At 45.7% G+C, this 23885-nt stretch overlaps 1 protein-coding gene and 1 non-coding gene across 2 annotated transcripts in view; both read left to right on the top strand.

Moving 5' to 3' along the window:
* Positions 1–23885, top strand: part of Dscam (DS cell adhesion molecule) — a gene marked incomplete at its 5' end in the record, with an annotated part of 506420 nt that overhangs the window by 56240 nt on the left and 426295 nt on the right. The window lies entirely within an intron of this gene.
* Positions 7248–7353, top strand: LOC127227586 (small nucleolar RNA U13). Its single transcript, XR_007835002.1, has one exon. It is a non-coding gene; the product is annotated as a small nucleolar RNA U13 (small nucleolar RNA).

Here is a 23885-nt window from a genome sequence, read left to right as displayed (position 1 = left end):
TGGAAGAAGGGAAATGGCGGCAATTTGAAACCTTGTTAGAAATTTATGAAGTGCTAAAATGTTTTATTCCCAGAGGCTGGCTTGCCAGCTGTCACCACGCGCATCCGCTGCCTGCCTCTGAGGGCTTGTGAAGGAGGGAAGGAGGAGGGCCCAGTCTGCCAGGCTGAGTAAATGATGCATGCGCTCCGTAATTAGCACAGCATAGACGCAGGCCCGTCATTTCCTCGCAATTGACCAGCAGTGGGCAAGAGGACCACTGAGGCCTGTCTAGAGCAGGGATCAGAGTGGAGACTCACACCACGGAGATGAAGGCCACTGTGCCCTTAATAAAAGACACCGAGTATCTGGGGGTCGGTGGCTTGGAAATTAGAACACACATTGATTTTATGGAAGTCTCCAGTAGATAATTGCCCTATTCCTTGCAAAATGTCCCTGAACTAATTTGTTCTGGGAAAATGCCATCCTGCAAATTTTGGGGGTGTCTGTAGCGGTCTTGGGATGGGGTTGCGGGGGAGCTGTCCTGTCTGCGAGGATGATGCCTCCAATTTATCTCTCATGGGAACAAAGTGATCTTTTCTTAAGCATGTATGTGTGTGGTGTGCATAGTATGTGCATGTACGTTCCCATGTGTGCTTGTGCATGCAAATGTGCATACACTTGTGTGCAGGCCCTAGGCCGATGTCAGAGTCATGCTTCATTGCTCTCCACCTTATATGTTAAGACACGGTCTCTCGCTTGAACCCAGAACCCACTGACACGGATAGGACAGCTAGACAGTTTGTTCAGGTGATCCCCCGTGTTCACCTACTTAGTATGGAGTGCTAGAGTTACACTATGTCCATGCGGCATTTAAGTGCGCTCTGAGTATCTGAACTTCAGTACTCACACCAAGCCATCTCTCTAGCCCATGAAGCAATCGTCATTGTTTATAGGTTGGGATTTTGTTTATATTTGCTTCAAAAGAGAGAGAAAGCTGGGAGGGGAAATGTGGGTGGGAGGGGGGACGACACACAAGAGACTGGACTTGACTAGGCTGTTTTGCTGTTCTTCTCTAGGCTATCTCTGTGGGGAGGTAGGAGGCCAAGGCAGCTGCTTCGGCTATGCCCATAGCTCCCCTGGGAGAGACAAACACACAACCTTCATGACAGCCGGGTTGGTTAAGAAATTGAGCTCTAAGCACCTGCCCTGCCCCGACACCTCTCCAAAGAATGGTAATTAAAGCTGCTGTTTGCATAAAGTTTCACACACATTTGATTTCTCTTATTCGAATGCATCAGAATACTTGTCATCTATCAACTTTTCTATTTGTGTTGGTGTGATAGCTAATGCAACAAAGCCCGAAAATCTAGATGGCCTGCCCTAGAAAAACTCACTGTGCCAGGGGAGTCTAGTTGTTCAGGGCACTGATCTATTTCGAGAGCCTCCGGGGAAGGAATTGACTGGTCCCTTCCTTGTTTTGGATTATCTCCTAGTAGGAAAAGCAGGAGAGGGGAGAGAGTCAGGAGACAGAGATGGAGATGAGAAGGAGAGGAAAAAGGAGAAAGGAGCAGGAGAGGGGAGGATGAGAAGAAATGTAGCTCTGTTCTGCTGCTGGCTTAGCAGTTAGAGACTGAAGCAGGGGACCAAGGAACTCAGGTAGCTTCTATAAGGGAAAAATGAGACACATTCTCCCCTGGGGTCTCCCGTAGGAAAGCATCCCTGTCAAGACATTTGGACCTCTGCCTTACAGAGTTGTATGATTATACATTTGGACTGTTTTTAAAGTCAGTAAGTCGTGGGAAACAACACAGGTAGTGAGCTGGCATAGGTGGAGTGGCCTAGAGCTGTCCTCAAATTCGCCTGGCTGCATGTCTTCCATAAGGCGTGGCCAAGGATAATGGATCCCTCCAGTGTCTTAGACAGAGCATGATGCAGCCTAGGCTTGTCCTGTAGTGGCTCACTGGGCCCCTTCTAGGACCCTTGCCAAGGTTCCACTGACTCAAGTGCCAGGCTGCTTTCCCCATTGAACTCCCAGGTCAGGTTGGAGGCAAGGAAGTTCAGAGGGTGGACAATTGCACAGTGATGCCAGCATCCCAGGGAGGAAGGAGAATGAGTTAGAGTGTGAGAATCTGTGGTTTTCTGGAAGTCCTTTCAGCCTCTTTGAAGCTCCCTCCTCAAACCCCCCCCCCAGCAGCCATGGCTGAGATGACTCTCAGGGGTCTTGGGGGTCAGTGGATGTTCAGATAGGAGGATGGAAAGATAGACTGTTTGGGACAGGGACAGTAGTGGGTGCTGGGAGAAGGGCATTAATCATGAATCTGATGGACATCTAACTCCCCAGGAGGTGGGACATCAAAGCAGGGTAGTGGTCATGAATAATGGGAAGTGAAATACAGCCACTTAGCTTAGTGGCAGTGGCCATGAGCATTGGTAAATCCAGCTTCAGGAATGGTGGGCTTTCTAAGTACGGCGACATTCTAGAGTTGTGCCGAAGCCAGGGTACCCAATCTCAGTTTAGTTGTCTGAAAATGGGAGCAACGTTGGGAGCTCACTGATACAGAGTGGAGAACCATCTCCTTGGGGGAGAGGTGAAGTACCACTCACCTCTTTTGTTCTTCAGTTGTCTCCGTTGCAGACAGACAGCATGGCTACGGTTTGCTGTTGCTCAGTGGTTCGCGTGGGGGGGGGGGTTGCGGAGGATGGTGGTATTGAAGCAGGAATTAACACCATGCTATGAGCCAGCTGTCTCAGCCAAGCTCTTGGAAGGGTGAGGAGGAAGGATGTGGAGCAAACTCAGGAGGCTTGGGCAGTCGCCATAGTTACCCAATCTCCAAGCCCATCTTCTGAGTATTTCTGGGCTTTCAGCCTCAACAACTAACCCTGAGGATGAGACCAGGCCTGTGTTGGCAGTCACATAGGCACGGAGGATATCAGAAACATCCTCACCAACGTGATTGTTGCTTTACTGGGATAAACATTTCTTGTGGTCAGATAAAGGGCTAAATATCCTTGATACCTTCCTGTAATGGTAAGAGCCCTCTCAGCAGGATTTTCTCTGAAACCCCTTTGAGGCTATGGAGATGGCTAAATCTGTAAAGTGCTGGATCTAAATTTGATCATCAGAACCCATGGGGGAAAAAACTACATGTTATGGCACAGACTTGGGAAGCTAAGACAGGCAGATGCCCAGGGCTCAGTGCACAGCCTACTTGGTGAGTTCTAGGCCATTAAGAGGTCCCTGTCTCAAACAACTATATACATCTAGTGTTATAATCTGGTTTTTCACATGCTTGAGTATGACACACACACACACACACACACACACACACACACACACACTCACACACTGTGCTGGGTCATTTCATGTCACAATCACAAGCTAGCCATCTGGGAGGAGGGGACAGAAATTGAGAAAATGCTTCCCTATGACAGGTCTGCAGGCAAGCCAAGCCTGCAGGTAATTTTCTTAATTGGTGATTAATGGGGGGAGGGCCTAGTCAGTTGTGGGTGGGGCAACCCTTGGTCAGGTGGTCCTGGTTCTGTAATAAAACATGTTGAGCAAGGCAGCAAGCAGCACACCACCACGGCCTCTGCATCAGCTTCTCCAGATTCTTGCCCTGCTTGAGTTCCTGCCCTGACTTCCTTCAGTGATGAACAGTCATACGGAAGTGTAAGCCAAACAAACTTTTTCCTCCCCAAGTTGCTTTGTTCACGGTATTTTATCACAGAAATAGTAGTCCTGACTAGGAGAGAAAGTGGTACCAGGATAGTATTGTGATAGACCTGATGGTGGTGTTTTGTGATGAATTGTGGGGGGACTGGAACTTTGGGCAAGAAAAGCCATTTCATGTTCAAAGCTTGGTGAGCAGTTTTGTGGGAGCTTTGGGAGATGAGAATGCTGAGTGCAACGAAGGCGATAGAGGTCTGGTTTGTGAGGTTTCAGAGGGGAGTTTAAGAGTCCCGCAATGATTACCACAGCTTTTTGGCTATTTTGGATTATGAGTCTTTGGTTCTGGTCAGGTGGGACTGAAGAGTCAACTGAGCTTAAAAGATACCAGAACTACTGAAGTAATGAAACCTTTACTGGGACAATCCGTGCTGCTGCTTAGAGGGATCTGAGAAATTGGTTGTGATTAAGAGGAGACCAGCATTGTTGACCTCTGGGAAGTGTTCCCTCAGAGTCAGCACATGCAAGCTGTGTGTAGAGGTGGCCAGGCTTGTGCTGGCAGTCGGACTTGGTAGTAGTGTAAGAATCTCCCAGGTGATGCATTTTTGAAGGCACGTTGCTCATGGAAAACAGCTGAAGCTTGGCACGGTGAGAAGCCGGGAGAGGTCATCAGTTAGTGAAATTGCAGCTGGAACAGCAGTAAAAGCCCCAGGATTTAAGGGGCCATGGAGAAAGTGGGGGCCTCAAACCATAGAGCACAGGAGAGGGTATGGGGGAACGTGCAATCCAGCTGTAGCAGAAGACGCCAGAAGTTTGGAGGTGCCAGTACCATGGGAAGACAGCTGAGAAACAGGGCCGCCAGAAAGTGTATGTAGGAGACAGACGAGCTGTGTGTGCTGTAGAGGGTGGATCTGCTAAAGCGAACCAGGTCCTTGGAGGAGCCCAGATGATCATGAGTGGATATACTAAACACTGAGTGATTCACACTGTTGGGATTTGTTTTCGATGTGATTTGATAGTGACTGTGCTCAGGTTCTTCCCTCCTGAAATAAGTATTTAATTTAGTTTATCTTACAAGTGTATAACCCTGAGATTAACAAAGAGGGAGAGGTCATGGCTTTACAGTGATGCATGTGTGTCAAGTTGTCAAGGGGTCAATTGTGCTGTATAGTTTTGTGTCAACCTGGCACGAGGTAAATTCATCTGAGAGGAGGGAATGTCAACTGTGGAAAAACCTCCTGCCATAAGCTGGGGCTGTGGGCAAGCCTGGAGGTCATTTTCTTAATTAGTGACTGCTGGAGAGGGCCCAATCTATTGTGGGTTGGGCAACCCGTGGGCTGGTGGTCCTGAATTCTATAACAAAGCAGGCAGAACAAGCCAGAAGGAGCAAGCCCATAGGCTGAACTTGTCTGTGACTTCAGCATCAGTTCCTGCCTCTGTGTTTGTCCCTGTTTGATTTCCTGTGTAGACTTCCTTTGGCAACGAACAGCGATGTGGAAGTGTAAGCCAAATAAACCAAAGTTGCTTTGGTACTAGCATTTCATCACAGCAATAGTAACCCTAATTATGGCATCCATGCATGTGTACACACACACACACACACACACACACACACACACACACACACACACACGCATATTAATACATTCATACAAGCGTTTTTTTGTTTTTGTTTTTGTTTTTGTTTTCTTCCACTGGGTCTGCCTTGAGTCCAGAGAATTTGGTATGTAAAGTCCCCTAGTGGAGGGGCTGGAATGGTACCCTCAAGGGATGTAAGCTAGCTTCCTTATGTTCACCCAAGCAGCTGACTGCAGGGCCAACAGTAACTTCAAAAGTAGCACGCTGAATAATCTGGACGCATAAGATGTATTTTGGGGTTGGTGACCAGGCTGTGTCCAGGGCACAATGTCTAGTGTGGGAGGGAGGGATAAAGTAATAGTAACAAGTCTGATTCAGGGACAGCCTTGAATGCCAAGCCTAGAAGGGTGTTGTCTCTATAAAATCTCCCAAGGGCTTCAGTGACACTTCTTACTTTGCCAGACATGAGTGATCTAAGCGAGAGACTTTTAGTACTTCTTGGAGTTCCGTGGGTCAGTCAGGCAGCTTTCCAAAATGACTTGGCTGTGTGGAAAGGTTGCCCCTTGTCATGCGTCTCAGCTTCCAGGGGGCTGTGCTCAGCCTTACCCAGATGTCATGACTCTAATGAACAAGACCCCAAGGTGCAAGCCTCTCCAAGCTTCTGCTTCACTGTCATTTACCAATATCTCATTGGCTGGAGAAACTTCTGTCCCCCGGGTTAGGAGACAGCTTAGCACCATGGAGAGCACAGCTAGAGGGACTGGCAGAACGATCTCCCTCTGAAACCCAGGGACATTTGCATGTTCAGAAGAGTTGAAGCATTGTACACATTCCCTGGGTCTGTTCCCTTGAGCCAGACTTGCAGGGTTTGAGGGCCCTTCATTGTAGCAGGTGCATAGGTGCTTGTGAACGTTCACTGCAGTCCATTCCCTGGTCTAGTTGTGCAATAGCAAGACTTCAGCCCAGGACTCTGGGATGTGGGCTGTGCCTGAGACTGGCCTCTGAGAACAGTAGAGTATGCACACTACACTCGTGATGAACTCAAGCAGGTACAGAGGTTTCCAGTGTCCCAGGAGCTTTAGCTCGTGCAGTGATGGCATGACACCCACTTGTGAGCACTGGCCACTGTCCTTGCTGAACTTTCAAGTTCACTATCTTCATACAAACCTCCAAGCAGGGGTGTTCTGGGTAATTGATATGTTATGACCACCACCTCAGTTGTGTGTGCTTTCTGAGAAATAACTGATTAGCAGTGGGTTGGTGAGAAAGCCTGCTGCTGTTGTCCTGGGAGGGTCTTGTGTGGGAATCAAAGCAGGAATTAATCAGGGTATCTGTGTGATAGGCAGGAAGAGTGAACCCCTCTGATGGAAGTTCAGCCCAGGGAGGGTAAAACACCCACCACAATTCCTTCCCATTTGTTTGTCTCTGTCATGTTCAAGATCCCAGTGCCCACAGAGACAGAGGCCCCTGATTTGCATATGGAAATTGAAGTAGGGAATGGTGAAGAGTTAAGACTCAAGAGTTTACTTAATTGCAGAGTCGGAGACCGTGGACATTCCATTGTGTGCTGCCTTTCCACAGTTCCTGGTTTTTGCTCATTGGAGGAGTATTTGCTCTGTGAACAATAGTTATATATCTCCATTCTCATTGTCCATGCATTACCTAGCACTTGGTACCATCCAGCTTTCTAATTTTTTTACCACCAAATCAGTGTGTGAAAAGTGGAACCTTTTCAACAGTCATTTTCATTTCCCTTCAGTTCAGGAGATGCTTTGTGTGGGCACTGACTGTCTCTCACCTGGGAAATGTCCCCTAGTATCTTCCCACCAGTGACTGAGTTGTTTATTACTATTTCTCTCTTTTACTAAAATGGTTATATTCTATGCTAATCTGTTGCCAATTGTGCATTACAGATAATACAAATATCACTGGCTTGATGCTAATATCTCTTGGAGAATAAGTGATCCTCAATTAATCTTATAGTTTTCCAACTTGTATATTTCATCTTAAAAATCCATTCCTAATCGTTTTTTGGTTCGTAAGAGTGAGGATTGGAGATTCACACCACTGCATGATATTATGCTGCCCATTAAACCTTGTTATGATGTGGGTGCACTACCTGTCTGACATAAAAAAAAAAGGAAAAGGAAAGAAATCTATTCCCACCAGAGGATTGTAATGGTATTTTAAAACATTATTTTTTTTCCCCAAATATAGTGGTCTTCATTATCTGCCAGGAATTGTTTTCAGAACTCCTTATGTACAGGAGCCTCATGGGTATCCAGATGCCTTTTATACATCAGTGTAGTGTTTTTATGTGACCTTACACCTCCTCCTGGGTACATTAAATCATCTCTAGATTTAACACCTAATACTATGTCAGAGCTGTGTCAGCGGTGTGTAGGGAATGAAGATGAGAAGACTCTTTGCATGTCCAGTGGATACTAATACTGTATAAATAGTTTTGATTCATGCTGGTTGAACCCATCAATGCAGAATCCAAGGATATGGATGGCCAACCAAATCTTATGTTACCATTTAATTCGCCATGTCTTTAGTTCCTCTGTGGTTGGTTTCTGTATAATGAGAAGTAGTGTTCAAATTTTTTCTACTTCTGGTTAATGAATATACCCAGCATCTTTTACTCAACTCTGCACTTTTTCCATCATACCTCTCCCTGACTGTCATGTGACAGTAGTTTTCTTGGGGGGGGGATGCAAAACACATGTCTACTCATCCTAGAAAGGGAGCCCACAACAGACCAAAGTCCAGGGAGTTATATTGAGGGTTACTTACAGAAATATGGGTAAGGCATAACTTATAGCAGCGGAAATGACCCAGAGACAGCTGAGTGACCAAAGCCCATGCTGTCATGGGTGCCAGCTCACAAAGCTGGGAACCTGGAGCCCACTGCACAGCCTGCAGGCAGCTCCACAGGTTAAAGAGTGTTCTGAGTGGCTCGTTTTGCCTAAAACTTTGCACACAGCTCAGCCTGTTTCTGCTTCCAAGAAGCTGGTCTGGTTCCAGAGTCGTCTTTGCTGCTTGGCTTGTCTGAGAGGGACTCTCAGCTGCTTAATTGCTTATCCAGGGAGGGTGGGGGCCTAGCGTGTCTTGTCAGTTTCAGGGACTTCCTGAAGCTATCTTAAGTTCTTTACCTTCTGAATTAAGGAGCTTCCTTGTGTGATGGAGTGTCCAATCTGGGGGGAAACTGCTACGTAGAACTCGTATACCAGTCTGCACACTTCAGTAGGTCGTTGGCCTCTCTCAGGAGTCCTGGCATGAATGTAGAGTGTTAAAGAGTAACTGAAGGGTTACTCTCTCTACGGAGCTATGAGAAAGTCATTAGACATACCGTGTGAATCTTTATGGTGTTGTGACATGCTATTGTGCGTAACCTCCCATTCGTGTTCTGTAAGCAAAACCCAGTAAGATCATTGGTTCCCAATTTGGGCTTTGGTGAAATTGGACTTTGATCACCCTCAGTGCCCTATCTAGGGGGGATGGGGCAGGAAGGTGTTTGTGCCCCCCTCCCATAAGAAAGAGTTTATGTAACAGGATCACAAAGGAGATCTATAAATAAATATAGGGGTTGAGCCTAGGTCCTATCAACTGAGATTCTTATTCAGCTGCGTAGGCTTGTTAAAATCACAGTTGACTTTGTGACACTACAGATGTGAGGTTGGAGGCAGAGGTAGGCATATCTAGCCATCTTATTGGTAAGGCTGAGGATGTGGGACACTGAGCTCTCAAAGCTGCTGGTCAGGACATGGCGTAAAAGAAATTCCCTTAGCATGCACAGGGCCAAATGGCTGATGTCATTCTAGGAGTGGGGGTGTCATGTGTCCATGCAGATAGATATTAAACAACTACTTTGTACTTTTTTGGAACATTTTTATTTATCATTTTTGTGTGCTTTTCACCTATATGCATTTCTATATGCCACACATATGAAATGCCCATGGAGTCCAGGAGAGAGTGTCAGGTCCCCTTGGACTGGAGTTACAGATAGTTGTGAATGCCATGTGGGTTCTGGTTATCAAACCAAAGTCCTCAGTCTGGAAGAGCATCCAGTGCTTAAAATACTGAGCCATCTCTCCAGTCCCAGTCAGGATTCTGTACTTTTTAAAATATGTGATTTCATTCCTTTAGCCCAACAGCCTGAAGGTAGGAATGTTTAGCCTTTACTGTCCCCCTTCTCCCCAAGGTCAAGGTAGAAAACCAGAAAGGTGACCCATATAGCTGGAACTACACTGGAATCTTCCCAGAGTGTCATCGGCCCTCATTCTTGGGAACCCAATGAAAGCCACCACCACTATTCTGTACTCACTCTCCTCTCCATTTGCAATCAGGCTTTGCCTCTGATGCCAGATGAATCTTGTTGAGAGGTTCCTTACAGTCCACAGATTCTGGGCTGGTGGAATAGCCTTTGCCCTGCTGCAGAGTACAAAATGGTTATTTAGCCAGGGTATCCTAGATCAACCTGATCTACCAGACCCTAGACTCGGGAAATGATTCTACTTCAAGGTTTGCTGAGCAGAACGTTATGGGGATCTCTAGAAATTACAGAGGACATTTCAGGGCTGCACCTTTTCTCTGACAGCTTTCAAGCAAGGTTTCAGAGGGCGGTCTGCTCTGCCTGTGAACCTAGTCTCACCCCAAATCTAGTCCCTTCCATTTCTCACCTCCCCCACCAAACAAAGGCACATCTTCTCTTCTGTACCCATCACACCTACTGCAATGCAGCTGCCATGCAAAATGCTGTGTTGTTTTGAGAATCACATTAAGAAAAAAAAAGGTCCGCACATATTTAGATGCAATCCATCCCCAAGGTCTGTCTATGATTGGCTGAACCTGTGGATGTAGAATGCAGGGTATAGAGTGTGGATATGGAATGGTAGAGATGTGGAAGCTGAATGCACCCACGCCAGGCTTCTCTGTACTTCTGAGTCCTCTTTTTCCCAACCGTTCACCAGCCATTCTGAAGTCAAGCTGGCTTGCTTAGGTCTAAGGCCGTCCAAATGGCCATCCTGTCCATCACTCTCCCAGTCCAAAATGGTCTGTTCTTGCAATGCAGCCACACTGCACAGATGCAGAAAATTGTATGATTGAAGTAATTTGCTCTTGAATGTGAATGAGGCCTGATACTGAATTTGAAAGAGGTGCTTACTGTTCCCAGTGAGTACGGAAGAATGCAGGGAGGGACATCAATGTTATGGGCATTTATTTTTTTTGCTTCCTTATCTGGATGGCCAGTGGAGACTAGAGACAACACCATTGGTCTCTTGCTAAGTCCTACATCTCCCTTCCCACATTTATATCTCTTGGAGGCTTACTTGGGGGCCCAGAGCTAACTGAATACAGGAGGCTGTATGTCTCAGATCTGGATGGAGATGTTCATGTTGAGTTCCTGTTCTCATAAGATTTGAGTTTTATGTCAAAATCCACAGAGCTTGAGTTTGGAAGATTCCCATCAATGGTATTGTCAGCACAGGAGTTTCTTTCCTATAGAGGTGAGACTTAAGGGCCACTAACGGCAAGGATCTGGTAAGGGCCTGAGGCACTTGGCTTCACAGTTGTGGAGAAGAAGCCTCACCTGCATGCCTACAGATAGCCTTTTCTGAACAAAGGGGGTACAGGAATTATTTTTGAAAAGCAAAGACTGGAGGGACCTTAGCAACTGAGATAAAAGTATCAGTCACAATGAAACTTCTATTGCTAGAGAAAGTAAATGACTCAGGGAAGTAAAACCTTATCATATATCCTAAGAACTATGGGCTGACCTGGGCTTCTCAGATGTTCTGTAAGGAAGCTCTCACCCTGAACCTTATATAACCAGATTCAGAGGCAAGATCCTCGTAGCAGTAACTGCAGTAAATATCCATCAGTGTGGGCTCTGGTGATTCAAGTCTGCCCAACCTATGGCCCACAGCATCAAGCCAGGGATAGATATGAATGCAAGATAGTAAACGTACTTGAAGTGTGTGTGTGTGTGTGTGTGTGTGTGTGTGTGTGTTGTGTGTATTTTTCAATTGTGGTTATCAAGAAAGATCTATACAGATGTGATTCTGCAGATGTTTTGTGTTATGATAGTGAATGGCTGAACATATCCTTTTTTTGTTTTTTGTTTTTTTTAAGATGTAGTTAGGATACAGATACGTAAGGAGACGTAGGAGGAGCCAGCCCTGGAGACACCTTGACCTTGGATTAGAAGTATCTGTCACTGAAACACTTAGATGTGTGGCACACTGCCACAGCAGCCTGAGTAGCTTGGGGGATCTCAGTGTATTAAAGTGTAGAGTTTTGGGCCAATAGAGATTTCACCATTTGGTTCATTAGCAGCCATCTGTCGCTGCTCTCTCAAGTAGGTAGATCTCAGCTTCCTCAGTATAGCCACAGGCCCTGTTTCTACTTTGATCCCTTTTGTCTTTCTGGCTATCTAAGGCTTGGGTGAAAGGTGACGAGAAGAGGGATTACAGCCCCCACCTTCAGTGTCAATCTGCAGAGAGCAAGCATTGATAGAACCCGAATAAAGGGGTCACGATTTACAGAACTCACTGGACCGATAGATGGCCTGCTCCGGGCATGTAACAGAGATGATCCACTCGCCACTAGTATCCACATCACTGCCTTTTCTTCATGGAGTACAATGACAGAGTCTCACACACACAGGTTTCTGTTCCCACCCAGTGCTTATGTGACTAGCTCTGGGTGGTGGGTACTCAGTTGAGTGATGCTGATATGGATCTAGCAGTCCAATAGGAATATAGCCCCCAGGTCAACATACTTTAGTGTGTGCAGAAGATGAGAGTAGCTTGGAGTTCCTTGCAGAGTGCTGTGTCTAGTAAGGATAGTACACAGGAAGGGGCGAGGTGCATAGCTTCCTTATTAGTGTGCTAGAAACTGCCTAGGAATTTTGAAAACTGACATGCAAGTTGACCAGTTTAAACTTGAACTAGTAGTTGTTTCTTCTTTCGGTCGCACATAACAGTGCAAGATGGGGGAGCTGAGTCCTGGGTTCTCTAATGTCGTCAACTTTATCTGCCAAAAACACTTATGGTTCCATCCATGCATATTTGAGGACCTTTGGAGCTCAAGATGGAGTAGTCCACAAATGCAGAAGGTGTGTGGAGATGGCATGGGATCAACAGAGAGTCTCCCTCCATTGTTTACAATTTCATCTGGTGTCCATAGGGTGATGACACACTAATGGAAAGAACGGTGTGGGAAATCGAGAAGGCCAAGGTCCTGAGCTGCTGGGGGTGAGGTGAGGTAGAGTGGTGTGTGATCCTGAGTTGCTGGGGATGAGATGGGTTGGAGGATGGTCCTGAGCTTCTGGGGATGAGATGGGGTAGAGGATGGTCCTGAGCTTCTGGGGATGAGATGGGTTGGAGGATGGTCCTGAGCTTCTGGGGATGAGATGGGGTGGAGGATGGTCCTGAGCTGCTGGGGATGAGATGGGGTAGAGGATGGTCCTGAGCTGGTGGGTGGTGATGGGGTGGAGGATGGTCTTGAGCTTCTGGTGGTGATGGGGTGGAGAATGTTCCTGTGCTGCTGGGTGGTGGTGGGGTGGAGGATGGTCCTGAGCTGCTGGGGGTGAGGTAGAGTGGTGTGTGATCCTGAGCTGCTGGGGATGAGATGGGGTGGAGGATGGTCCTGAGCTGGTGGGTGGTGATGGGGTAGAGGATGGTCCTGAGCTGGTGGGTGGTGATGGGATGGAGGATGGTCCTGTGCTGCTGGGTGGTGATGGGGTGGAGGCTGGTCCTGAACTGCTGGGTGGTGATGGGATAGAGGATGGTCCTGTGCTGCTGGGTGGTGGTGGGGTGGAGGATGGTCCTGAGCTGCTGGGGGTGAGGTAGAGTGGTGTGTGATCCTGAGCTGCTGGGGATGAGATGGGGTGGAGGATGGTCCTGAGCTGGTGGGTGGTGATGGGGTAGAGGATGGTCCTGAGCTGGTGGGTGGTGATGGGGTGGAGGATGGTCCTGAGCTTCTGGTGGTGATGGGGTGGAGGATGTTCCTGTGCTGCTGGGTGGTGATGGGGTGGAGGCTGGTCCTGAACTGCTGGGTGGTGATGGGATAGAGGATGGTCCTGTGCTGCTGGTGGTATGGCAAACTCAAGTGACATCCGTGGGAAGAAATTACAGGGTACAGTTCTGTTTGTAGTCAGTGCAGACTCCCTGCTGCCACAGAGAGGGAAAACAGTTGAGAGAAAGACATGTGACAACCCTCACGTCCCCACCACAGACACTTTTGCTCTTTCTGTGTGAAATGTTGGATTCCAGCCTCTAGCCTATCAGGATTTTTTCCCCTTAGAATAACTTTTAAATTTTATAAGGTATGTATGTATGTATGTATGTATGTATGTATGTATGTATGTATGTATGTATGTATTATGATGAGCACTATATGTGTGCCTAGTGCTCTCATAGGTCAAAAGAAGTCATTGGATCACTTAGAAATGGAGTTAAAAGACAGTTGTGAGCTATCATGTGGATGTTGGGACCAAAACCCTAGTCTGCTGTAGAAGCAGTGAGTGATCTAATCCACTGAGCCATCTCCTCTGGCCCTCAGATTTTAAAGAGAACTTTTCTTTATTATTATTATTATTATTTTATTTTTATTTCTTTTTTTACATTTTTTAAAATTTTATTTATTTTTCTTATTTTACATATCAATCCCAGTTCCCTCTCCTTCCCTCCCTACCTCTCTTTCACCCTCCCATGCCTCCCCTGACCACCCTCCCCCTTCCACATGTAGATTGGTGCCTTCCAGGAGAGGTCATCTAAATCTGTCAAGTCATTTGGAGTAGGGACTAATCCCTCCCTCCTGCCTCTAGGCTAAGGGAGTATCTCTCCATGGGGAATGTGTTTTTGTGCACCAGGGACACATCCTGGTTCCACCATCAGAGGTCCCTTAGACTGCCCAGGCCTTGTAACTGAGACCCATGTTAAGGGAGTCTGAGTCAGTCCCATGCTGGATTCCCAGCTCTTAGTCTGGGGGCCCATGAGCTCCTCCTGGTTCAGGTCAGCTGTCTCTGTGTGTTTTTGCAATCTGGCCTTGTCCTCTCCCTCTCTGTGTCTGGATTCCAGTTTGGATCAGTGTTTAGCTGTGGGTGTCTGCTTCTGTTTCTATCAGCTACTAGATGAGGGCTCTATGCTGGTGGATAAGTCAGTCATCAATCTCATTGTCAGGGAAGGGCATTTATGGTAGCCTCTCCACTGTTGCTCAGATTGTTAGTTGGGGTCAGTCTTGTAGGTCCCTGAACATTTCTCTAGAGTCAGTTTTCTCTTGAAGCCTATAATGGCTCCCTCTTTTATGGTCTCTCTCTCTGTCTCTCTCTCTCTCTCTCTCTCTCTCTCTCTCTCTCAGTATGAGGGATTTAATGTAGAATTTATACCACATACAGCAGAGTGCTTACTGCTGTGGGTTAGAAGCAGCCTCCCTTTTTATTCCCCAACAACTTTCTTGCATTCTTATACTTCCCATCCTCCCTCCTTTCAAGTTCTGTTAACTGTCCACTGTAGATGGGGACCACAGCCACTCGTCTGTACCTCCCTCCTCATCTGCTTACAATTCTACCTTCCTCCTGTGGCCAGCACAGTCCTTCATACAGTATAAGTACAAGTGTACATGTCATAGGATGCTTATCAAAGAGAAAGTTTCTCAGATACTGTAAAAAAAAAACTTAGAAGTGGACACATCCCCTTATTAATAATCAGTTGTCAACATTATTCTTTCAAATCATTCTACCCATTAATATGACCTGCCAATCATAGGGAAAGGCAGATATTCTTAGGCAGTGGAAGAATAGAGAGGGAATGATATTCACATCCATGGGGCTAAGGACAAGCACCAGGTGTCCTTAAATAGTGATAACCATCACACACAGCCTTCTCCATTCCAACTCTTCTCTAGAAGTGTTTTATAGCCATCATTCTTATGCTTTTATCTTGAATCCAAGCTGGAATCTTCCAGTTTTATGATCCATGTAGCTAATTAAAACTAGTTTAGGGGCAAAAGTAACTTATTTTTGCAAAGCATGTTCACTTGAAATTGTCTCAATAATTGCATATGCTATTTTAGGAATGAGAGCTAACATGTAATTAATTATGGGACCCTTGTTCACATCAGCTAGGAAAGGAGTCTCCGAAGAGATGAAGTTATAGAAATGATGTCTATTCTAAGGCAGAGGACACTTTTCAGCTTCATTAATCTCTGCTCCTTCCTGGGAAAGCAAGACAACCTAGATATTGCCAAATCAAGCTTTAAGGACCCCGACTTTGCCTGTACATTGGAGACATCTTTGCAAATCCTTCAGTGCTGGGGGATCCAATTGGTAGAACATCTTAGTATAAATGGAGGCAAAAACCTGCCTCACTCGGGCTTCTAATGTCCAAAGGGCTATGTAAAAACATCCTGTTTTCCTGAATAGAGAACTCTTTACACATATCCAGGATTCTGTCACCACCATGTCAGGATACCATCCCTGTTTGTTTTACGTTAATAGATTAAAATGTCTCCCAAGGTTCATTAAGTTGAAACCATAAACCCAAGTGCCTTAGAGTGTTAATATATGGAGAAAGGACCTGGAAAGAGGTGATCAAACCTAAAGAGATTACCAGGGTGTCTTGTAATTATGGGAGGTGGAGGTCAGGATGTAGAAACACACACACATGCACGCACAAGCACAGTAACGTTTCGATCTTGAAACTGTGTCAGGAGTGGAAGGAAATACACTTACGTGTTGAAGCTACCAGGTCCTGGGGTGTTTTTGTCAGAGTGATCTAACAAGTTCATAAACCCTCCATCCCCATGAGGTATAGTCCTTGTCTAGCCTCTGCTTTCCTTCCTGTGATAAGAAACACAGCACACCTGTTTCATGGGGGCTGATGAGGTCACACAAAATACTGAACAGCATGTGCCACAGACTGTAGCTAGTCACCTCTTGCTAATATCATTCTGGTCGCTTAAGTTCAGTCCTGTGTCTCTTCAGAAGTGCAGGGAGGTCGGCTCACTGGTTCCTGAGGAGGACTTACTTCTTCAGAGCATCCAAGAAGCCAGCTCTCACCATTTTTCTCCTCCTTAAGGTGTACTTGTGTGGCCTTGGCATTCTCCAAATTACTGTCCTTTTATGCTGAGCAAAGGAGTCAAAACTCATGGTTTTGATTTGTTTAATTTTATTTTTGAGACATAGTTTTCCTGTGTACCCTTGGCTGTCCTGGAACTCACTCTGTAGACCTTGAACTCAGAGATCCATCTGCTTCCCTAGTGCTGGTATTAAGACAAACAACACCATCACCTAGATTATTTTTTAACAATAAAATTAATCTGTGTATGCAGACATGAAAATATTCCCTTGTTAGTGACTTGGGGGTGGTGGTGACATAGGTTAACTTTCTAAAGACATTACGAATAGCCCTTATCCTGTTTTGTTATAGTATTTATATTGGGCCTTGGCGATCCCACTGTTATGTTTCAGTTACTGTCCAGTTGCTGTGATGAAATATCTGGCAACAAGCATCGTAAGGAAGGAGGGGGCTATTCTGCCTCCCATGGTGCAGTCTGTCTGTCACGGTGGGGAAGGCGTGGTGGCAGGAGTATGAGGTCACATTGCTGCTGCTGTTAGGAAACAAAGACATCAATGCTGGTACTCAGCTCACTTTCTCCTTTTGAACCAACCCAAGAACCCAGCCCATGGGAAAGAACAGCCCACATTCGGGATGGGTCTTCCCTGCTCCTTTAAATCTCTCAGAATATATGCTCATACATGGAGGTGTGTTTCCACGGCAATGCTAAATCTTGTCAACTTGTCAGTGAAGAGTAACCGTACAACAGCTAGGCCAGATGTATGCATGATCTTTATAATGTGATGCCTTTACCACCCCTTGTATACAAATGAGACGTTGGTGACGTAGCAATATGCACGGATTCTGGCTTCTACTCTCTATCTCCTGCACTATTGTTGCCTTAGCAACAGTCTTGCAATATCTCACAGTAGATTTCACTCATGTGCAAGTAGCCGTGGAATGAGAGCTGGACTATACCTACTCTGGCTCCAGGGCACAGGGCATCCCCTGCAGGACTGAAGGGATTCTTCCTTGTAGCATCTCAGCCTTGTTTATTAAAAGGAGGTTTTCACCAAACTCTGCAAATCCTGTGTCTGATGCTGTCTTCTTGCTCTCTTGGAAATGGATGATCCTGAGTTTATTTCATTTGAAAGATTCTGGTAGTAACTTCCAGGCAGTACAGCTCAATTTGGTTTTCGAAAGTTATCAGCAAAGAAATGTTTTACAAGTCTTATTTCATTTAAACATGTTCTGAAGGATTCCAGGCCAACCTAGCCTTCTAGAAAAGACGTGTCTCTGGCACATTTTTTCAAATGTGTCAAGTCCAAATCAACTCAAAATTTCCACGGGATAATAGGCTTCATTATGAGCTTTCCCTGTGTGGCTGGTGTGGGGGTGGGGTGGGATAGGACAGCTGGCTCTTCCATGGCTGACACTGGGGTTTTAAGTATGAGGAGATATCTTGGGTGGCTGCTGGGTCTCTGCTCAGTGAAGCCTACGATCTATTTCACAGGTTCTAGGGTCATTGATGCAGTGTCTTGTTGCCTGAAGGATGTTTGAGATCTATTCTTGTACAGATACTTCATGGTAAGGGAAACGTGATCCTTCCCTCTTTAGATGAGCTTTTGTGATTCAGCACATCACATTCTATGTGAAAGGCAAACTGTCAAATGTCAGTGAATTCCAACTGAGACCTGGTCTCTCCAAGGAAACCCAGTGTGACTTTAAGTTAGCTTTGATGCCACTGTGCTTGGAATGTGTGACATTTTTTGATTTGGGATTCAGACCTAGAGGAAGAAAGCACCTTGGAAAGCATGATTCTTGCATTGGTTGTTTACATTCTTGACCCTAGTTTGAATTATGAGACCTATGCAGGATGTGGATTCTATAGACTAATAACAACAAGAAGAAATAGAAAATAAGTGCTGGGCTTGAAGACATTCCTCCGCAGAATTTTCCTTATTAAATTTTTTGCTGCGCTCTGATGGAATGACATTCTGCAGCGCCTCAGTCTATCCAAACATAGAAGATTATAAAGGAAGAGGGCAGCCTCTGTGTGCACATGGGTGTGTGTGAGCTCGCAAGGATACATATCTGTGCAGGGATCAGAGGTCAATGCTGAGCATTCTCAGAATTTCTTTAAACTATTTTTCTAAGCAGGGTCTCTCACTGAGATTAGAGCTGACTTTTTTTTTTTTTTGTCTAGGGAAGAAAAAAAAAAAAAAAAAAAGGAATCAAGCCTCAGAAGCCTCCTGTTTCCACATGGCAGGTTGCAGACTTCCTCCACACCCAACTAACTCTTGATCTGGGTGCTGGGAATTAGAACTCAGGTTCTGGTGCTTGATTGAGTGGCAAACACTAGACAAGATGAGCCACCTTCTCAGACCCTTTTTCTGGTTTTGTTTTTGAGATGTGATTTTACTCAGTAGTATAACATGGGCTGCCCTTGAGCTTGTTGTACCCTGTAACTGATAAATCATTATTCTGGAGTAATGTTGTAACAGCTCTGACCCATGTTTGCAAACAGTATTGTAGGCTGATGCTCTAAGACTCTCTCACAAGGACATGTGCTGGCACTAGGAACACACACACACACACACACACACACACACACACACACTGTGTTTTCTGGTGCCCATTCCAAAGCCTTATAAACTTTCATGACACACTGGTATCAGTGTCTTGGAGAGAGGCTAGGCACTTACAGAAGTAGAAGTCACAATGTCATGTATAGGTGTGCAGGATCGACCCACCTTGTCACTGTACTATGCAAGCTGAACATATGGGAACTCAGATAACTAAGCCCCTTCCCCCCCACTGTATCTCAACCAGCTGAGTCTGTGACACCAAGTACTCTGGTGATTAGAGGAGACAGAGTGGGTGTGGAGTCTCTGGAAGGGATAGAAGTTTTGGAAGTGTTTAAATGCTCCATAAATGGTACAATGAGTCATCTGCAGGGAAAGACCAATTTGAAGTATCATCTGTCACTGAGATATAATTATATGCAATTGAATTTACCCCAACAGTCATGTGGCAAAGAAATATTTATTGAGATCCTGGGAATGGAGGATATATTAGGGTACAAAGGCACCTAAAATATCAGTGATTTAAAAGGAAGCCATTTTACGTGGGTGTCGAGACAGCTCATGCAAGCAGATGAATAGATAGGAAGGTGCACAGTGGGATACAACGCCCAAGCTCCAGGATAGAAGCAGATGCTGTGATCTCGGTGACCAAAGAGGGGTCCTCCTTAGAAAGACAGACCCAGCAAAGACTCAACAAGGTAAGGAAATAAGCAAAATGGCTTTTACAGTAGGAACATCATAGAGAGAGGCAGAATAAGCACAGAGGTCCAGAGATATGAACCTGTGGGGATAGTTAGAGGAAACTACGGGGCCTTGTAGATGGTGGGGAATGAACATGGAGGAGGCAGGAGGCAGCCCCCAAGAAATAACAGTGAGGAGAGAGCTTGTAGGAAAACCAAGACTAGTTTTTACCCAGAGCATGGGGAGAGATCACGGGCCTGGTTGTAGCTGCATTAGAAGGGAGGAAGGTAAGAAAGTGTGGCTAGGACTGTAGAGGCAACAGAGTCAAGTCAAGGTGCAAGGCTGTGGTGACCAGAAGCAAGAGGTAAGAGGAGGGGGCAGTAGAAGAGTCTGGGCAGATTTGAAGGTGGCAGTTTTTAAAATTCAAGATGCAAGGAAAGTAGTTTGAGCAACCATCAAGAAAATGGATGATGACCTTTGACAGTTCCAGCAAAAATCTAGTATTTTGGTCCAGGAAAGATGGCTTACCAGGACCAGATTTTGATTTCCAGAACATACATAAATATATGGAGATACATGTCTATGATGCCGGTGCTGGAAAGGTGGAGACAGGATGGCTTTATGGAAAGCCAGCCTGGCCAAGTCAGTGAGCACCAGGTTCTGCGGGAGACTGTGTCTCAAAAAGTAAGGTAGAGAGGTCTGAGAACATGGTTCGTTGTGTAATGTCCAAAAGCAAGAAGACCTGAGTTCAAATCTCTTATCACCCATAGAAAATGTTGGGCATGGTTGTGCACACCTCTGTAACCCCTGCACTTTAAGGGATGAAAACAAGAATTGCCATGGCTTATGGCCACCATCCCGGCTCCAGGTTCAGTGGAAGAACCTATTTTAAATTAATAAGGCCAAGAGTGATAGAAACAGATGCTTAGCATCCTTGGCACACGTATGTGCCCACAGCACATGAGGGGGAACATGTCATCAGTCTCTGGCCTTCATTCAGGCACATACATCCTCATCTGGAACCCCTAGGTGAGATTTCTACATCCCCATCTGTGTCCCCCAGAGCCCTGTGAGGGTTTATGTTGACTGACAGACAGTGAAAAATCAATCGTGTGTGGGAAATGTGGTCCCTTCATGTACACAGTTCCATGACAATGTGGGCATTCCCTGCCTTTGACCAAAGTGGGAAAGAAAACAGTCTATAGATACAATCACCAATGCATACAGCTAACAATATACACCCCCTTGTTTTATTTAATACACTTTACTTCTATTTATGCATAGGTGTGCATGGATGCCACATATTCAGGTGCCTATGGAGGCTGCAGGAGGGGGCATCAGATTCCTCAGAACTGAAATAACAGCCAGTTGTGGGCCTCCCAATGTGGGTGTTGGGATCTGAACTACAGTCCTCTGGAATAGCAGCAGCCACTCTTAACAGCTGAGCCATCTCTCCAGCCCTTTATGACCCCCTGTCAAGGTGTCTTCTCATATTCAGTCCAGATTCTTAGATTATCTGGTTACACAGAAATCATCTTCTAGGTCCAGGTTAGGTGTTTAGTTAACATTCCAGATCCTGCACCTCCTCCCCTGTCCTTTGAGTATGATAGTAAGATAGGAAAATCAGAATTGGGAACTTATGTCACCTTAGTTTGACTGTGTAAACATTAACTACTGTGGAACCATATGCAATCAAGAGGAAGTTTTCTATTATAGCTTTGTGCTTTCCAGAGGAAAAAATAATCACTTGCTTCTCTGTTTACTTACTTTTTACAGCACGAGCTACTAATTTCACCCTCTGGTTTCTTCACCAGAAACCATTCCCTTCCCAATACATTCAGACACATCATGGTCTGTGAACACTGATCTTTTCCTCAGAAGCTGCTGTCTGGGGAGTTGGTGGGGGCAGGGGGCACAGGGGGAATCACCACTTCTGTTCCTGCACGGACTAGTTTGCACTCAGCTATGGGGATCCTGGTGTATTGGTTGCTTTCTTGCTGCTGTGGCCACATAACTGTCAAGAAGCTTCTTCAGGGAGGGGTAAGGTCTATCCTGTGAACTGGTTAGGAAGGAATGCAGACCTTTGTGGTTGTGAAGACACCTGCCAGCACCCACACTGCATCTACAGGCAGGCAGCAGAGGGACAGGAAGAGATGCTCTACCTCCTAAGGGCTCCACACCCTTCCCACACAGATCACCGCTTCAGCCCATCGTGTGGAAAAGACGTCAGACTACAGTCATTCCCTCGATAGCTTACTTAAAAAAAAAAAATGGCCAAAATAAACCATTTCAAAATTACACTTCAGGAATCCCCTAGGCCAGAGAGAAATGGAAAACAGTAGAGGACGCCCATGAGCTGTGAGATTGAGGAAGCTGCATGTTTCTCCGTCACTGCGTCCAGCTTGCAGTTGCACACTGGTGCTGGGGATGTGGTCTCTGGGTGTAGGCTTTGCTGTGGTGACAGCATCTCAGACCCTGCTATGGCTCATTCGGTCCTTTAATGGATGCTGGTGGCTTCTGTTTACGTAGCCTTCCATCCCCATGTTGCTTTGCTGTTTTGCTGGATGACAGTTCTTCTTGCCATGTCTAAGGCCACACCTTCATTGGTAATTGCCGCAGTGTCTCCCACTGGTATTTAATAATTAAGAGGCAGCCCTCTCAACGTGATTACAGTGTTAGTGTTAGTTCCTGTGATCTTATTTTGGCCTGTTCCTTTCATTCATGATTTTTCACATGATTCTCATCGTACTTTCTTCATTAACTTACAATTCCACTCCCCACACCAAGTGTCTATGCTTCCAAACTTCAAGGAATCTGAGTCTGTTCTTTATTACTGTGACAAAATACTTGAGGCTAGGTCATATATGAAGAAATGAGGCTTGTTTGGGATATATTATATATATATCATGGCATTGTCTCTGTCAAGCTCTATCCTGCAGAATATGTGTGTGACGGAGGTCATGCAGAGACAGCAAGACCAAAGACTAGTCTCTGTTAACGAGAAACCCATGAGAATGATATTAGTCCCAGGGTAGCAATCCCAACACTCTGACAACTTCCCACAAGGTGCCAGTTCCTGAAGTGTCCACTGTCTCCACATTGCCACACTGTGGTGTCTGGTGCCCATTACTGACTTGACAGGAATTGGAATCACCCAGGAGGCAGGCCTCCAGACTCCCGTGAGAAGTCTTTTAGCTTTGGATCAAGCCTGTAAGGAATTATGCCGCTTGATTAGAAAATAGTAGAATGCTTGAACTTTGAAGACCCACACTAAACATAACTGGCACCATGCCCTGGGCTTGGGTCCTGGCCTGCATAAACAGGAGATTGCTAGGTCCTCATGGGTGTCTGCTTCCTGTCTGTGGGTACCGTGTGACCAGCTGCCTCATTTTGACTTCTCTATCAAACTGTGAGCCAGCAAACCCGTTTTTTTTTTTTTTTTCCTTCAGTTACTTCTGTCATGGTATTTTGTCACAGCAGCAGGAAATAACTATGGCAACCTTGCACGTGGTTGCAGCTTCTAGCACACAGACCTCAGGGGACAACTGAGATCCCGTTCAAACCATGGCAGAACCAGTCGCATGATTTAGATCAGTCCATTTGCTACGTGAAAATACCTCTCCTCCACGGGCTTCCAATTCTTCTGAATTGCTGATCACTTTTGTGTCCTTTGACACCTGTAAACTTAAAACTTACATGCTGGGATGTCATATATAACATGCACATGGCTGACTTGAGGGCCTGTGTTCTCCTGAAATGCACACTTTTAACCACAGCCATGTTAACAGCAACTTCCAGGTGTCCCAAGGGACTCAGAGACTTTATGAATGCAATGAACTCCTGTGCACACATGAGATAATTTTCTAGAAGGGTATTACAGACATTCCAGAGCAGTTTTCTGGATAAAACACTTTTCCCTCTGGAGCTTTGTAAAACGCATAATGAAAGATGAACCTTCATTTTTCGGGTTGTAAAATCTGTAAGAATGTTGGCTATAAAGAACACTTTTACAAAGCAGCTCGAATCTCAGAAGTGAGTTCTTAGGCCATCTCAGGAATCAATAGTCTCAGTCACTCATGGTCCTTGGGAGCTAGATGATAGATTTTAGGTTGTGACAGATGATGTCTAAGGAAGTCACATCAGGAATTTTTTTTTTTTTTATAATTGAATTACTCAGTTATGTAGAGTTTGAAAAAATCCTATTTTCCCCTTTTAGACTTTAATGATTCAATAAACATGTGGAGACTTCTGCTAAGTAAAGGTTTGTGCTCTGAGTACCGAGACCAAGGCTGTACCATCAGCTGTCTGTAGGGGCTCTCTGTTACATGACGG

Source organism: Phodopus roborovskii, unplaced genomic scaffold, assembly GCF_943737965.1.
Source record: "Phodopus roborovskii unplaced genomic scaffold, PHOROB, whole genome shotgun sequence".
Taxonomy (NCBI): Eukaryota; Metazoa; Chordata; class Mammalia; order Rodentia; family Cricetidae; genus Phodopus; species Phodopus roborovskii.
The sequence above is the reverse complement of the archived record's forward strand: the minus strand, read 5'-3'. Positions and strand labels throughout refer to the sequence as shown.